Below are 18,726 nucleotides of genomic sequence, written 5' to 3'. Positions count from 1 at the left end.
GAGAGAGAGAAAGGAGAGAGAGATGGAGTCTTAGTTTGTGTGTGTGAGAGAGAGAGGGAGAGAGATGGAGTCTTAGTGTGTGTGGGGGGGGGGGCGTGTGTGCTTGCGTGTGTGTGTGTTTGTGTGTGTGTGTGTGAGAGAGAGATGGAGTCTTAGTGTGTGTGTGTTGGGGGGGGTGCGTGTGTGTGTGTGTGTCGCGGGGTCCTCTATGGCGGATGTAATTTAAGTGTGCATGGCTTTCATCATAGAGAGGTGATGTGTATGGCAAAGGCCACCAACGATGGGGTGCGAGAGAAAATGCCCGTAGAGAGGGAAGAGAAGGTGTGTGCGCGTGAGAGGAGTCGACTTCGAGAGAACGTGTTTGTTCGAGAGACATCGAGGAAGACTACTATATATCGATGGTGCATGTAGGCGGGAATTAAACTAAGGGATGGTCTTATTGGTTTCGGGGATATAGGGGAAGAGTGAGAGGCGGGGGGGGGGGGAGTATCTAGAAGGAGATTTTTAAGTGTGAGTGTGTGTTTTACCCATCCAGGCGGAAGTTATGTGCACAAAAGAGGAGAATGATTCGATGTGGCATTAGGATTGAGGGTAATTAACTACGTATGGAGACATAGAGACCTTGAACGTGCATGTGTGAGAGGTATACATGTATACGTGGGATGTCTGTGTGTGCGCGCGCATGATCGAGATAAAAGAAAGAAGACATAAGTCATAAGATCAATGACATGGGAGAGACGGATCGGTATGACAATATGCATGCATGTGAGAATGCATGGAAGAAGTCCCGACAATTGAGCATGTGTTTTTGTCTTTAAGAGATAGTGGCGTGGGCTGGAGCATGCATCTATGGCGAGCAGAGGGAGTGAGGCGCAACGATTGTGCAAAAGAGACCAACCTATAAATGCATATGTATGGAGAGACATATATAGTGTGGGTGATAGGAAGCAAGACTCCGTGCGAGAAAGAAATGTTGACGGAGAAACTACAGATAGATACAAAGATGGAGATGCTAGCTAGAGGGACATCCGCTAGTTTGGGTGTTGGAGATGACCGTCGGGTGGTTCAAAGGGTGAAGTTATATATGTGTGTGAGAGGGCACTTGACTGCATGTAGAGAGAAACATATGTAGTGTGTGTGATAGGAATCAAGAGTGAGGGCGAGAAAGAAGGTTTATGGAGAAACAGATAATAGAAAGATAAAGATGCTAGCTAGTGTGCGTTAGAGATAGGAGTCGAGTGGATTAGAAGGCTGGGTTATGTGTGTGGGTGTGAGAGAGATAGAGAGAGGGTGCGTGTGATTCACATACAAACAAATATCAGAGAGAAATGAGATCCAGAGAGAATGAGTTTTGTGTCTGCGAGAGAAAGATATTTAACAACGAGAGTGATAGCTAGAGAGACATATGAGGGAACGCAAGATATCTCTAGGGAGAGAGGGTGTGTGTGAGCGACATACATGAGAACAATGGAGAAATATGAGACCTGGGAGACAGAGTTTGTGTTTGTGTGTGAGAAAGAGATATTGAAGAGGAAGAGGTGTAGGTTCTCATATCTAAGGAGCGAAAGACATCTCTGTATGAGGGGTGTGCGAGTGGCACACATGGGAATAGTAGAGAGAAATGAGACCCCGGGAGACAAAGTTTTGTGTTTGTGTGAGAGAAAGAGATTCCACATGGAGAATCATAGTTAGGGACACATAGCAGGGAGCGAGATATACTTAGAGAGAGATAGAGTGATGAAGGTCGAGGGAGAGAGTACCGTCAGTGTGTTACGAAGATAAAAGATCATTGTCGACATACAGGTAGCACGAGAGATACCTGAGAGACGATGTACGCGTATAGGTCCAGAGAGATAGTCCTATATAAGCATGAGTGATAGCTATATGAGACGAATATCTGGATTAAAGGGGATTCAAATATTTAAATTGGAGATCACAACATCGATAATATCATAACACAAATTGGTGTATCAAACATGCATATTCATTTGAATTTGGGCACACGTGTAATGTTATATAGTTTATCAATATTGGTGATCCATAGATTCTTCAATTACAAACAATGCATGGTTTATATGCAATTAATGTTAAACGGGATTACACTATATGTTGCATGTGTGAAACACATTATACATGTTTGAGAAGTAAAAAACGCATGAAACACACATTAATTGGAGACAGTTTGCGAGGAATGCATACATTGGATTTCAACATAAAGTGGTTTCAAATATTTGAAAATCTAAATTGATGGATACAACCTTATGAATTTGAGATCATGCCATTTGTAAACCATATTTATGTATAAATGGTGTTGTGCTTTTGAAAGTATATATAAAAAAATGATGTATATAGAATGTAATTCCAATTGAAAATGGACCCCGCCCGGAAAAAAAAGAATACAAACGGGATTCGAATTGAGTTGGCACGGTAAACGTGCACTCTGCAAAAATCGAACAAAGCGGGGAAAGTCGTAGTAACCGCCCGAAACCAAAATCTACGAGATGGAAATCACTACTACCTATCCCTGCCACGCAAAGCCTATATGCTGGATTTCTATAGGTTTCGATAGGGGTAGGTTTGTAATTTCACCCAAACGTGACGTAACCGCCTCTCACCCGGATTCATACACGGTGGGCACCAAAACACAGTGTGTCCTCGGCCGAAATTCACTCCCTCCCCGATTCATGTTCATACACGGTGGGCGCCAAAAACAAACTCTCGTCGGCAAATATTCGGTGTATGCAAGATTACCGTCCTATCCCCAACCGACTAGTGTTGCTGTGATGTAGTAGAAATTTGAAACGGGGGCTAAGTTTGTAATTTTCCTCGCATTTGAGACAAACGCGCCCTGAATACATGGTTCCCCCTTCCTCTCTACCTCCCTTTTCCCCATTCGTACTCCGTGGGTGCCAAAACATCCTCTCCACCCCACCCTCCTCCGTCCGTCGCCGTCCGCCACCCCATCCACCGCCGTCCTCCTCCACCATGCCGGAGCTGATACCCCGACGCCGCCGTCTAATACAAGAGATCGACCTCTCTCATCCACGGCTTCGGACCGGGATCCTTGCATCCCATCCTCTCGCTTCATCCCCGCCGTCGTCCACCTTGCCAGCGCCGCTCATACGACTGTCTCGTCCACCGCGCCCTGCCGCCACCGTCTACCCTCCTAGATCTTCTTTCATGCCGCCGACAGCCATCGCTACCGCATCACCGTCAAATTCTCAGCAGATGCGTACACGGCGCCGCACCAGAGGCAGTACTCTTTCGTATCTGCTCAACTTATTTATTGCAGCAAGAAAATAGATCGCCACTGCTTTACTCTGACTTCTTGTCTTGGTTGCGAAGTTGCCTTTGCCCGGTTTGCACCTTCAGATCCGCCATGGCACGCTCAACACCGTACTCACAATGCTTATGGTTTTCCCCTTTTATATTCCACACTAGTTAAATCCGAAGGAAATATGCCCTAGAGGCAATAATAATGTTATTATTTTATTTCCTTATATCATGATAAATGTTTATTATTCATGCTAGAATTGTATTATCCGGAAATACGTAGACAAACTAAACGTCACTAGTATGCCTCTACTTGACTAGCTCGTTAATCAAAGATGGTTATGTTTCCTAACCATAGACATGTGTTGTCATTTGATTAATGGGATCACATTATTAGGAGAATGATGTGATTGACATGACCCATTCCATTAGCTTAGCACCCGATCGTTTAGTATGTTGCTATTGCTTTCTTCATGACTTATACATGTTCCTATAACTATGAGATTATGCAACTCCCGTTTGCCGGAGGAACACTTTGTGTGCTACCAAACGTCACAACGTAACTGGGTGATTATAAAGGAGCTCTACAGGTGTCTCCAAAGGTAAATGTTGGGTTGGCGTATTTCGAGATTAGGATTTGTCACTCCGATTGTCGGAGAGGTATCTCTGGGCCCTCTCGGTAATGCACACCACATAAGCCTTGCAAGCATTACAACTAATGAGTTAGTTGCAAGATGATGTATTACGAAACGAGTAAAGAGACTTGCCGGTAACGAGATTGAACTAGGTATAGAGATACCGACGATCGAATCTCGGGCAAGTAACATACCGATGACAAAGGGAACACCGTATGTTGTTATGCGGTCTGACCGATAAAGATCTTCGTAGAATATGTGGGAGCCAATATGAGCATCCAGGTTCCGCTATTGGTTATTGACCGGAGACATGTCTCGGTCATGTCTACATTGTTCTCGAACCCGTAGGGTCCGCACGCTTAAGGTTTCGATGACAGTTATATTACGAGTTTATCAGTTTTGATGTACCGAAGTTAGTTCGGAGTCCCGGATGTGATCAAGGACATGACGAGGAGTCTCGAAATGGTCGAGACATAAAGATTGATATATTGGACGGCTATATTCGGACACCGGAAGTGTTCCGGATGATTTCGGAGAAAACAGGAGTGCCGGAGGGTTATCGGAACCCCCCGGGGAGAAGTAATGGGCCTTATGGGCCCTAGTGGAGAGAGAGAGGGGCGGCCAGGGTGGGCCGCGCGCCCCTCCCCCTCTGGTCCGAATTGGACTAGGAGAGGGGGGGGCCTTTCCTTCTCTCTCTCCCCCTTCCTTCCCCCTCCTAGTAGGAGTAGGAAAGAGGGGAGTCCTACTCCTACTAGGAGGAGGACTCCTCCTCCTTGGCGCGCCCTAGGGCCGTCCGGCCTCCTCCCCTTGCTCCTTTATATACGGGGGTAGGGGGCACCCCTAGACACACAAGTTGATCCACATGATCGTTTTCTTAGCCGTGTGCGGTGCCCCCTTCCACCATACTCCTCGATAATATTGTAGCGGTGCTTAGGCGAAGCCCTGCGATGGTAGAACATCAAGATCGTCACCACGCCATCGTGCTGACGGAACTCTTCCCCGACACTTTGCAGGATCGGAGTCTGGGGATCATCATCGAGCTGAACGTGTGCTAAAACTCGGAGGTGCCGTAGTTTCGGTGCTTGATCGGTCGGGCCATGAAGACGTACGACTACATCAACTGCGTTGTCATAACGCTTCCACTGTCGGTCTACGAGGGTATGTAGATCACACTCTCCCTTCTCGTTGCTGTGCATCACCATGATCTTGCGTGTGCGTAGGAAATTTTTGAAATTACTACGTTCCCCAACAGTGGCATCCGAGCCTAGGTTTTATGTGTTGATGTTATATGCACGAGTAGAACACAAGTGAGTTGTGGGCGATATAAGTCATACTGCTTACCAGCATGTCATACTTTGGTTCAGCGGTATTGTTGGATGAAGCGGCCCGGACCGACATTACGCGTACGCTTACGCGAGACTGGTTCTACCGACGTGCTTTGCACACAGGTGGCTGGCGGGTGTCAGTTTCTCCAACTTTAGTTGAACTGAGTGTGGCTATGCCCGGTCCTTGCGAAGGTTAAAACAGCACCAACTTGAAAAACTATCGTTGTGGTTTTGATGCGTAGGTAAGATTGGTTCTTGCTTAAGCCCGTAGAAGCCACGTAAAACTTGCAACAACAAAGTAGAAGATGTCTAACTTGTTTTTGCAGGGCATGTTGTGATGTGATATGGTCAAGACGTGATGAGATATAAGTTGTTGTATGAGATGATCATGTTTTGTTGAAGTTATCGGCAACCGGCAAAAGACTTATGGTTATCTCTCTATTGCATAAGATGCAAGCGCCAAATAATTGCTTTACTTTATCGCTATGCGATAGCAATAGTTGCAAGAGCAATTGTTGGCGAGACAACCATGTGACGACACATTGATATAGATCAAGATGATGGAGATCATGGTGTCATGCCGGTGACGATGGAGATCATGACGATGCTTTGGAGATGGAGATCAAAGGCACAAGATGATGATGGCCATATCATGTCACATATTTTGATTGCATGTGATGTTTATCTTTTATACATCTTATTTTGCTTAGTTCGGCGGCAACTTTATAAGATAATCTCTCACTAAATTATCAAGGTATAAGTGTTCTCCCTGAGTATGCACCGTTGCGAAAGTTCTTCGTGCTGAGACACCACGTGATGATCGGGTGTGATAGGCTCTACGTTCAAATACAACGGGTGCAAAACAGTTGCACACGCGGAATACTCAGGTTAAACTTGACGAGTCTAGCATATGCAGATATGGCCTCGGAACACTGAGACCGAAAGGTCGAGCGTGAATCATATAGTAGATATGATCAACATATTGATGTTTACCATTGAAAGCTACTCCATTTCACGTGATGATCGGTTATGGTTAGTTGATTTGGATCACGTGATCACTTAGAAGATTGGAGGGATTTCTTTCTAAGTGGGAGTTCTTAAGTAATATGATTAATTGAACTTTAATTTATCATGAACTTAGTCCTGGTAGTATTAGCATATCTATGTTGTAGATCAATAGCTCGCGTTTAGCTCCCATGTTTTATTTTTGATATGTTCCTAGAGAAAACTAAGTTGAAAGATGTTAGTAGCAATGATGCGGATTGGATCCGTGATCTGAGGTTTATCCTCATTGCTGCACAGAAGAATTATGTCTTTGATGCACCGCTAGGTGACAAACCTATTGCAGGAGCAGATGCAGATGTTATGAACATTTGGCTAGATCAATATGATGACTACTTGATAGTTTAGTGCACCATGCTTAAACGGCTTAGAATCGGGACTTCAAAGACGTTTTGAACGTCATGGACCATATGAGATGTTCCAGGAGTTGAAGTTAATATTTCAAGCAAATACCCGAGTTGAGAGATATGAAGTCTCCAACAAGTTCTATAGCTAAAAGATGGAGGAGAATAGCTCAAGCAGCGAGCATGTGCTCAGATTGTCTGGGTACTACAATCACTTGAATCAAGTGGGAGTTAATCTTCCAGATAAAATAGTGATTGACAGAATTCTCTAGTCACCATCACCAAGTTAGTAGAACTTCGTGATGAACTATGATATGCAAGGGATAACAGAAACGATTCCCAAGCTCTTCGTAATGCTGAAATCAACGAAGGTAGAAATCAAGAAAAATATCAAGTGTTGATGGTAAACAAAACCACTAGTTTCAAGTAAAGGGACAAAGGGAAGAAAGGGGAACTTCAAGAAGAACGGCAAGCAAGTTGCTGCTCAAGTGAAAAACCCAAGTCTGGACCTAAGCCTGAAACTGAGTGCTTCTACTGCAAAGGGACTGGTCACTGGAAGCGGAACTACCCCAAGTAATTAGCGGATAAGAAGGATGGCAAAGTGAACATAGGTATATTTGATATACATGTTATTGATGTGTACTTTACTAATGTTTATAGCAACCCCTCAGTATTTGATACTAGTTCAGTTGCTAAGAGTGGTAACTCGAAACGGGAGTTGCAGAATGAACAGAGACTAGTTAAGGGTGAAGTGACGATGTGTGTTGGAAGTGGTTCCAAGATTGATATGATCATCATCGCACACTCCCTATACTTTCGGGATTAGTGTTGAACCTAAATAAGTGTTATTTGGTGTTTGCGTTGAGCATAAATATGATTGGATCATGTTTATTGCAATACGGTTATTCATGTAAGTTAGAGAATAATTGTTGTTCTGCTTACATGAATACAACCTTCTATGGTCATACACCCAATGAAAATGGTTTGTTGGATCTCGATCGTGGCGATACACATATTCATAATATTGAAGCCAAAAGATGCAAAGTTCATAATGATAGTGCAACTTATTTGTGGCACTGCCGTTTAGGTCATATTGGTGTAAAGTGCATGAAGAAAATCCATGCTGATGGGTTTTTGGAATCACTTGATTATGAATCAGTTGATGCTTGCGAACCATGCCTCATGGGCAAGATGACTAAGACTCCGTTCTCCGGAACAATGGAGCGAGTAACAGATTTGTTGGAAATCATACATACTGATGTATGTGGTCCGATGAATATTGAGGCTCATGGCAGGTATCATTATTTTCTGATCTTCACAGATGATTTGAGCAGATATGAGTATATCTACTTGATGAAACACAAGTCTGAAATATTTGAAAAGTTCAAAGAATTTCAGAGTGAAGTGGAGAATCATCATAACAAAAATAAAAGTTTCTATGATATGATCGCAAAAGTAAAATATTTGAGTTACGAGTTTGGCCTTCAGTTAAAACAATGTGAAATAGTTTCACTACTCACGCCACCTGGAACACCACAATGTAATGGTGTGTCCGAACATCATAACCGTACTTTATTAGATATGGTGCGATCTATGATGTTTCTTACAGATTTACCAATATCATTTTGGGGTTATGCATTAGAGACAGATGCATTCACGTTAAAAAAAGGGCACCATCTAAATCCATTGAGACGACACCGTATGAACTGTGGTTTGGCAAGAAACCAAAGTTGTCGTTTCTTAAAGTTTGGGGTTGCGATGCTTTTATGAAAAAGTTTCATCCTGATAAGCTCAAACCCAAATCGGAGAAGTGCGTCTTCATAGGATACCCAAAAGAAAATGTTGGGTACACCTTCTATCACAGATCCGAAGGCAAGATATTCGTTGCTTTGAATGGATCCTTTCTAGAAAAAGAGTTCCTCTCGAAAGAAGTGAGTGGGAGGAAAGTAGAAAACTTGATAAGGTAATTGTACCTTCTCCCTTATTGGAAAGTAGTTCATCACAGGAATCTGTTCTTGTGACTACTACACCAATTAGAGAGGAAGCTAATGATGATGATCATGTAACTTCAGATCAAGTTACTACCGAATCTCGTAGGTAAACCAGAGTGAGATCCGCACCAGAGTGGTACGGTAATCCTGTTCTGGAAGTCATGTTACTAGACCATGACGAACTTGCGAACTATGAGGAAGGGATGATGAGCCCAGATTCCACGAAATGGTTTGAGGCCATGAAATCTGAGATATGATCCATGTATGAGAACAAAGTATGGACTTTGATGGATTTGCCGATGATCGGCAAGCCATAGAAAATAAATGGATCTTCAAGAGGAAGACGAACGCTGATAGTAGTGTTACTATCTACAAAGCTAGAATTGTCACAAAAGGTTTTCGGCAAGTTCAAGGTGTTGACTACGATGAGAGTTTCTCACTCGTATCTATGCTTAAGTCTGTCCGAATCATGTTAGCAATTGCCACATTTTATGAAATCTGGCAAATGGATAAACAAAACTGCATTCCTTAATGGATTTATTAAAGAAGAGTTGTATACGATGCAACTAGAAGGTTTTGTCGATCCTAAAGGTGTTAACAAAATATGCAAGCTCCAGCGATCCATCTATGGACAGTTGCAAGCATCTCGGAGTTGGAATATACGCTTTGATAAGTTGATCAAAGCATATAGTTTTATACAGACTTGCGGTGAAGCCTATATTTACAAGAAAGTGAGTGGGAGCACTACAACATTTCTGATAAGTATATGTGAATGACATATTGTTGATCGGAAATAATGTAGAATTATTCTGCAAAGCATAAAGGAGTATTTGGAAGGAGTTTTTCAAAGAAAGACCTCGGTGAAGCTGCTTACATATTGAGCATCAAGATCTATAGAAATAGATCAAGACGCTTGATAAGTTTTTCAATGAGTACATACCTTGACAAGATTTTGAAGTAGTTCAAAATGGAACAGTCAAAGAAGAAGTTCTTGCCTGTGTTACAAGGTGTGAAATTGAGTAAGACTCAAAGCCCGACCACGGCAGAAGATAGAGAGAGAATGAAAGTCATTCCCTATGCCTTAGCCATAGGTTCTGTCGGCGTTCTGGGAACGGGGGTCCCCAGACTTGCCTGCCTGCGGATTGCGGCGTGGCTCAAAGGGGGGCCCAGCATGGCCCATCTTCATCGACACAAACCCAAGACCCTCGCGAGGGGCCAAGCCTCGTGGGGTGGACGACACGGAGCTTCCTCAGGCACGGCCTCACCAGGCTGGCTCGCGAGGAGGCGGAGAGATCAAGGCGGGGTACCTCACGAGGTGCCCGTGACGCAAGCCATGACGACCAAGGGCGCCAGGCGGGCGCCAGGCGGGCGCCAGCCCGCGCAGTGTCCTCCTTTCCCCTTTGGTGCAAAGGGGGCAAGCGTAGCCGCGGAGTATCGAGGCATCAAGCAAAGGTTGCCGTTTCGGTGCAACAAGACCAAGACCAGGAGGACCGCAAGACGGAGGTCATCGTGGAGCCCAAGACGGTGTCACCACCAGAGCTTTGTGCAGGCGAGGACCAACTTTAGTCAGGATAAGTGTACTAGATGTTCCCCTTCAAAATGGCCAATTGTTGGCGCCCTTCCCGCTCAATATTTGGGAAGAGGCCCAGGGCCATTGCCTATAAATAGGACCAGCCACCCACAAGGATCAAGTTTCGGGTTCGAGGTAAAAGGAAGGTTAGAGACAGAGATCTATGATCAAGGATCGGATCGAAATTAGAGAGAGAGAAGGGTGACTGAACTCCTCCTAGCAGTTCGTCCCCCCAGCAAAGAACAAACCCTCACGAGGCTGTTCTTCCTTGTATTGTTCATCACCATCAGCCCAAGAAGCAATCCACCACACCACACACTGGAGTAGGGTATTACACCACAACGGTGGCCCGAACTAGTATAAACCCTGCGTCTCTTGTGTTGCTCTTTCCTTAGCTTAGATCTTAGCGAGGCGGAGGAGTGCAGGTAGGTAGGAGGTGAAATCTCCACGCGCACCCCAATGTTCGAACCTCAAGGGTCTGCCGGAACCCGAAATCCGACATTTGGCGCGCCAGGTAGGGGTGCGCCAGAATTCGTCTTCCACCACCCCGTTCTCCTCCGACCATCGCGCCCATGTCTGACGCTCGTCGGGCCTGCGCCGAGTGCCGGGCCGCTCTCGCTTCCCGTGTCGCCCAGATGGCTCCTATCGGCAGGCGTCCTCACCGTTCCCCTTCACCTGCCGTCAACACCGCCACCGGCCCGGCAGGGGACGAGCAGCAAGCATCGTCTTAGCATCCGTCAGTGCGGCAGGACGGCCGCACCGCTACTCCCTCGCTCACCCCATCTGGTTCTTCATCCCACGCGCTCCACGCACCCATGGAGTCTCGAGCTGCGCTTATCGCGGCAAACGAGCTCCTGCGCTACCGTCCCGTCGACGACGTCTACGAAGAATGGCTTGACTGCGTCGCCGAGCTTGTCCGCGCCGCAGGGGGCTCTCCTGCACCGTCCATTCCGCTGCACCGCACCCCGCCCCGCGTGGGCGACGAGGCTCCGGCGGTGCCCCGGCCGCCTCCTCCTCAAGAAGGCGCCATGGCTCCAAGGCGCGTGGCCCCTGGGCGGAACCCGCTCCGCCAGGTGCCAGCGCGGCAAGAGCAGAGCTGCCAAGAAGTCCCTCGCCCGCAAGAAGCTGCCCGGGCGCTCCCTGCTCCAACACGTCGCGACCATGCTCCTGCTCCCACACGCCAAGACCCCGCGCTGCTCCCAGCTGCAGCGCGTGGGGACATGCAAGACTAAGCTCTCCGTCACCCAAGGCCTCCCGTGGCCACAGCAGGCTACCGTGCCTTCACCATCGAGCTACGCAGCGTTGTGTGGCCCGGCAAGTTCAAGCCAGACCTTCCTCCTTGTTACGACGGCACGGCCGACCCTGCGGAGTTCCTCCAGCTTTATGAGCTGGGCATCGATGCTGCCAACGGAGACGAGAAGGTCATGGCGAACTGGTTTCCCATGGCGCTCAAGGATGGGGCCCGCACCTGGCTCCTGAACCTGGCCCCAGGCACGATCTCCTCCTGGGACGAGATGCGCACCCGCTTCATCGCCAACTTCCAAGGTACTCGCGACCGGCCACCCTCTGTGAGCGACATGCGCCGCATCAAGCAACAACCCGGGGAGACCCTGCAGAAGTACATCCAGCGCTTCAACAACTCATGCCTCAAGATTCCCAAGGTGACTGAGGAGGCCATCATCTCAGCCTTCTCCGACGGCGTGCGCGATGTCAAGATGAAGGAGGAGCTGGCGATGCATGAAGACCTGTGCACTTCCTTGGAGCTGTTCAACTTGGCAACCAAGTGCGCCAGGGCTGAGGAAGGGTGTCTCTCCCTCCTCGAGCTGCCTGCCGCAGACCCAGAAGAGAAGAAGGCCAAGGCCAAGGCTGTGAAGCGCAAGGGGGCTGCCGTGCTCGCGGCAGAACCAGACACCAAGCGGGGCAGAGATCTGCCTGAACCTCCCAAGGGCAGTCGATACTGTGTGTACCACGACCTCCACACCCACAACACCAACGAATCTCAAGAACTCCAAGCCGTGCAAGAAGGAAGGATCGGCCGTCGCCCCGACCGCAGTGACCGGGGCTACGGCCGAGGAGGAGGAAGAAACGCAGGATGCTGGGAAGACCGTGGCCCGCGCCAAGGGTGGCGCAATCAACCTCGCGAGGATCGCTGGCAAGATCCACCTCGTGAGGGAGACTGGAGGGATCAGCCTTGTGAGGATTGCCCGCAAGGCAACGCAGGCCTACCTCCGCTGCCGCCGCAGCCAAGGAGGAACGAGGACCGCCACCAGGACGAGGGGGCTGGGGGCTTCCAGGAGCAGCGCGCGATCGCCTACATCCTGGGCGGGGCTCAAGCCCCAGCCTCTCAACGCATCTTCAAGCAGTTCGCCTGCGAAGTGAATGCAGTCCTCCCCAAGCTCGAAGCCACGCACCCTCTCAGGTGGTCAGCGTGCGCCATCATGTTCAACTCAGCAGATCAGCTCAAGTGTGTGGCTACAGCCGGAGTCCTCCCGATGCTTTGTTCCCCAATCATCAGCAACGTGGTGGTCACCAGGACCCTAATCGATGGCGGGGCAGGGCTCAACGTCCTGTCCGTGGAAACATTCAACAATCTCCAAGTGCCCTACAGCCAGCTTCAGCCAACCAAGCCTTTCTCCGGAGTCACCGACGGCTTCACGGTCCCGATTGGGCAGGCCCGCCTCCCTGTCACCTTCGAGGCATGCGACAACTACCGCATCGAGCTCATTGACTTCGACGTCTCTCACATTCGCTTGCCCTACAACGCCATCCTTGGGTACCCAGCGCTGGCCAAGTTCATGGCCGTAACTCACCACGGCTACAACATCCTCAAGATGCCAGGAAGTGGCGGAGTCATCACGGTGCCCTGTGAAGAGAAGGACGTGGTGTGTTCCCTGGAGCGAGCCTTTCAGGCCGCATCACTGGAAGACCCGGATCGCGGAAGCAGGAGGCTTCCCGAGACCACCTCCAAGAAGAAGAAGACATCGTCCGGCCCGGACCCTCAGGAGGCAGGCACCTCTGGGCCCGCGCCTGCCTAGGGGGAACCTCCTTCCATCGCATAGGAAAGTGCGCCTGGCACCATCCTCAGGCAGGGCTTGGGGGCTCTCCCCTGGAGGGCCACCGACCTGGCTAGGGTCACGAGGGAGGCGCTTGGGCACCACATGGAGGCGTGTTTCGAAGCACGTTTCCCTCAAGAAGGAGTTAGGCAAGGAGAGCCAGACCCTCGGGAGTTCGTCAGCAAGGCCATTCAGGAGCTACAGGAGTCAAGAGTCATGAAAGGCGGCCGCCGCCTACCAGCAGTTGCTCCCCATCCAGGTGAGGATGGTGGGCTGCGCGTCTGCATCAACATACCAGGGCTCAATCGAGTCGCATCCCTGGAGCGCCTCTGGCCCTCGCGAGTTGGGCGCTGCGGAGGTCCACCCCACAGCTACGTTCGCATGCCTTACGGCTTACCGAATGCGGCTGCCACGTACCAGCGCCTCATGAGGGGCATCATGGAGGCACAAGAGGCCAGGCGTTCCGCAGCCCTGGCGGAGATGGAGATGGTCCGCGAGGAGCTACCAGCGCCTCTGGAGGCCCCTAGGCCTGGGGGCTCGTGAGGATCGGCTTCTACAGCCCACCGAGTCTGCTACACCAACAGTCCTTCATCCTCAACATCATCAGGTGACATCTTTCAAGTTTCATTTCCAGCTAGGAGCGCCCCCAGGGCTGCATTATTCCCAGGCCGCGTGGGTCCGTCCCTGCGGCATGTATCCCTTTTATTTCATGTTGTTAGCTTACCTTGTTGGGGGCGCCCCTCGGGCTGCATCATCCCCAAGTCGCTCAGGCCTGACCCAGTGATGTCCTCCTTCCCAACATCTATTTGAATGAATCCACTCCTTCGCGGCTAATGTGTTTGACCTAGTTTCCCGCTCAACTGACGCCAACTAACGGAACTGCTCCCAAACGGCACGACGCTTGCGCATGGGTCCGTCCCTGCAACGCCGACAAACCCGAATGGCTGAGCTCTGGCTGCGGCAGCCCCGCATGGCACCACCTCGTCAAGCCTTCAGTGCCTCATCGCCCCTCGGAAGCAACCAACGGCTGACTGTCAATTGTCATGGCAACCCCTCGTTCTTTCTATGATGGGTTTACAGGATCTCCTAAAGGAGCAGCGTCAGGCGAGGCCCTTGCGGTGTCTCCTTCACTCTCATCCGCGCGAACCGCTTGCACGTTAAAGGGGGGGGTGCCTGAGCATCGCGACTCAGGGCTCCTACTGGCTCTCCAGCCCTCACCCTCTGGCCTTGTCCACATCATCGCGACCTGGCATACCAGCGACGGCTGAGACTCGCTCGAGGGCCGGGACCCGAGGACGTAGAGCAGAAAGGGGAGCAAAGGCGAGAGGGGAGGGACACGCAAGGACCTCGCCGAGCAGCCTCACGCCTGCCGATGCACGGACCCGGCGACACACCAGAGAGCGACCCCTGATTCTCGAGATAAGTCACCGCCCGGAAGCGCCAGCTACCGTGGCACCATCCCCGCACCTAACGCAATCCCGTGTTAGCGACGCCACTCTCCTTTCTCACCAAACGACGGCTGCTTGAGCGCCAAAGGGGACCTCCTGAGCATTGCGACTCAGGGGCTCTTACCGGACTCCGGGTCGCTCACCTCCTGGCCTTGACCACGGCATCACGACCTGGCATACCAGCAACGGCTGAAGCCGCCTTGGGACTGGGACCTGTCGGCACAGAGCACCAAGCCCTCGTGAGGTTCGAAAGGGAGAACTGAGCTAAGACGGAATGAGCAACTCGCACAATTCTACGACAAGGGTTATATTAACAAAACAGGATCACAGGCACCTTACAAGCCCCCACGAGAAGCGTCTTTGATTCCTCGCAGGGAACAGATCCTAAAAGGACGCTAACTACGCGTGCCCCTACAAAAGACGCCATCATCAACAGTGGGCCGTCAAGCATCGGCGCCAACCCCATCCAGATCAGAGGCGGTGACGGCCTGACGAGCCCGCCCTGCTCCAGGAGCGGCGCCAGCTCGGGGGCTCGTAGCTGTCGTCGCTCGTCTTCGGAGTCGCGAAGAGCTCGCCGGAGTCGCTGGAACCTCCGACGCCTCCGCCGCCTGAGGAGCCGCCAAGGGAGTGGTCGGCGGGCCCAGTCCTCGCCGCAGCAGGGTCCCGGCCACCTCTCCCGGGGCAGCACTCCAGCCGACGCCCGTTCGCGTCGAAGACCTTGAAGAACATCACCGAAGCACCGTCGTACTCCAAGTGGATCGTGAAGGTGCCGCTTGTCCTGCAAACCCGGGCGACTTCCCTCCAGCATCGAGTCATGAAGACCTCGCCCGGGGCGACGACCGCGACCTCTGCCTCGGTCGCGAGGGTGCTGCAACCGGCGTGCTGCAGCCAAAGCTCCATGAGTTCTCCCTGCGGGATGATGGAGGCGAAGAAGGGAGGAAGGCGAATCCAAGGCTAAGGAGGCATGGCGGCGTGGAGCACGAACTCTCGAGAGGAGCCCTCGGTGTGGACCCCAGGGGGGACGACCCACACCTTCATGACCCGTCGGCGCCGACGGCGGCGCCGCCCATGGCGATCAGCATCAACCCCTTCAGGGCCCTCGATGTGGGCGTACAAGGGATGCGGGAACCCCGGCGGTGCCCGCTCGCACCAGGGCCTCGACACCACCTGATGGGCCCCCTCGTCCGGGCCGCGGAGGGCGAGCCGTTTCTTCGGCGGGAGCGGGTCTGGTTCCTCTCGGGGAGCCTTTCCCTTCTCTGCCATCGAGAACCGGCAGATCGGAGCCATCGCAGCAAGACGGAGCAAGGACCGGGAAGAAGGAGAAGCAAGAAGGGATGGATTGGAAGGGCGCGCGCCGTTCCGTACTTATGGCCGGCGAAGGCCAACCGCCGACCTACACGATCGCAGGTAATCATGACCCGCTTTGCATGCAGGGGCTTGTCCAATCCGTGCAGTCGCCGAGGCGCCATGGGGAAGTGGAGACGCTCACGTCCAATCAACCGCCACGCGGCGCCCAAGACCGCAGGCTGTTAGGGCCCGCGGCGCTTCACTCTTGCCCTTCCACCTCCCTGCACGGCCAAGTCCGGGCGCGCCTTGGGCCCGGGGGCTACTGTCGGCGTTCTGGGAACGGGGGTCCCCAGACTTGCCTGCCTGCGGCCTGCGGCGTGGCTCAAAGGGGGGCCCAGCACGGCCCATCTTCATCGACACAGACCCAAGACCCTTGTGAGGGGCCAAGCCTCGCGGGGCGGACGACACGGAGCTTCCTCAGGCACGGCCTCACGAGGCTGGCTCGCAAGGAGGCGGAGAGATCAAGGCGGGGTACCTCACGAGGTGCCTATGACGCAAGCCATGACGACCAAGGGCGCCAGGCGAGCGCCAGCCCGCGCAGTGTCCTCCTTTCCCCTTTGGTGCAAAGGGGGCAAGCGTAGCCGCGGAGTATTGAGGCATCAGGCAAAGGTTTCCGTTTCGGTGCAACAAGACCAATACCAGGAGGACCGCAAGACGGAGGTCATCGTGGAGCCCAAGACGGCGTCACCACCAGAGCTTTGTGCAGGCGAGGACCAACTTTAGTTAGGATAAGTGTACTAGATGTTCCCCTTCAAAATGGCCAATTGTTGGCGCCCTTCCCGCTCAATATTTGGGAAGAGGCCCAGGGCCATTGCCTATAAATAGGACCAGCCACCCACAAGGATCAAGTTTCGGGTTCGAGGTAAAAGGAAGGTTAGAGACAGAGATCTAGGATCAAGGATCGGATCAAAATTAGAGAGAGAGAAGGGTGACTGAACTCCTCCTAGCAGTTCGTCCCCCCAGCAAAGAACAGACCCTCGCGAGGTTGTTCTTCCTTGTATTGTTCATCACCATCAGCCCAAGAAGCAATCCACCACACCACACACTGGAGTAGGGTATTACACCACAACGGTGGCCCGAACCAGTATAAACCCTACGTCTCTTGTGTTGCTCTTTCCTTAGCTTAGATCTTAGCGAGGCGGAGGAGTGCAGATAGGTAGGAGGCGAAATCTCCACGCGCACCCCAGTGTTCGAACCTCAAGGGTCTGCCGGAACCCGAAATTCGACAGGTTCTATAAAGTATGCCATGCTGTGTACCAGACCTATTGTATACCCTGCCCTGAGTTTGGCAAGGGAGTACAATAGTGATCTAGGATTAGATCACTAGACATTGGTCAAAATTATCCTTAGTGGAATAAGGAAATATTTCTCAATTATGGAGGTGACAAAAGGTTCGTCGTAAAAAGTTACGTCGATGCAAGTTTTGACACAGATCTGGATGACTCTAAGTCTCGATCTAGATACATATTGAAAGTGGGAGCAATTAGCTAGAGTAGCTCCGTGTAGAGCATTGTAGACATAGAATTCACAAAATACTTACGGATCTGTATGTGACAGACCCGTTGACTAAAATTATCTCACAAGCAAAACATGATCACACCTTAGTACTCTTTGGGAGTTAATCACATAAACGATGTGAACTAGATTACTGACTCTAGTAAACCCTTTGGGTATAGGTCACATGACGATGTGAACTATGGGTGTTAATCACATGGTGATGTGAACTATTAGTGTTGAATCACATGGTGATGTGAACTAGATTATTGACTCTAGTGCAAGTGGGAGACTGAAGGAAATATGCCCTAGAGGCAATAATAATGTTATTATTTTATTTCCTTATATCATGATAAATGTTTATTATTCATGCTAGAATTGTATTATCCAGAAACATAATACTCGTGTGAATACATAGACAAACTAAACGTCACTAGTATGCCTCTACTTGAATAGCTCGTTAATCAAAGATGGTTATGTTTCCTAACCATAGACATGTGTTGTCATTTGATTAACGGGATCACATTATTAGGAGAATGATGTGATTGACATGACCCATTCCATTAGCTTAGCACCCGATCGTTTAGTATGTTGCTATTGCTTTCTTCATGACTTATACATGTTCCTATAACTATGAGATTATGCAACTCCCGTTTGCCGGAGGAACACTTTGTGTGCTACCAAACGTCACAACGTAACTGGGTGATTATAAAGGAGCTCTACAGGTGTCTCCAAAGGTAAATGTTGGGTTGGCGTATTTCGAGATTAGGATTTGTCACTCCGATTGTTGGAGAGGCATCTCCGGGCCCTCTCAGTAATGCACATCACATAAGCCTTGCAAGCATTGCAACTAATGAGTTAGTTGCGAGATGATGTATTACGAAACGAGTAAAGAGTCTTGCTAGTAACGAGATTGAACTAGGTATAGAGATACCGACGATCGGATCTCGGACAAGTAACATACCGATGACAAAGGGAACACCGTATGTTGTTATGCGGTCTAACCGATAAAGATCTTCGTAGAATATGTGGGAGCCAATATGAGCATCCAGGTTTCTCTATTGGTTATTGACCGGAGACATGTCTCGGTCATGTCTACATTGTTCTCGAACACGTAGGGTCCGCATGCTTAAGGTTTCGATGACAGTTATATTATGAGTTTATGAGTTTTGATGTACCGAAGT

This window comes from Triticum aestivum, chromosome 3A (assembly GCF_018294505.1).
Source record: "Triticum aestivum cultivar Chinese Spring chromosome 3A, IWGSC CS RefSeq v2.1, whole genome shotgun sequence".
Lineage (NCBI taxonomy): Eukaryota > Viridiplantae > Streptophyta > Magnoliopsida > Poales > Poaceae > Triticum > Triticum aestivum.
This window is presented reverse-complemented; position numbering follows the sequence as displayed.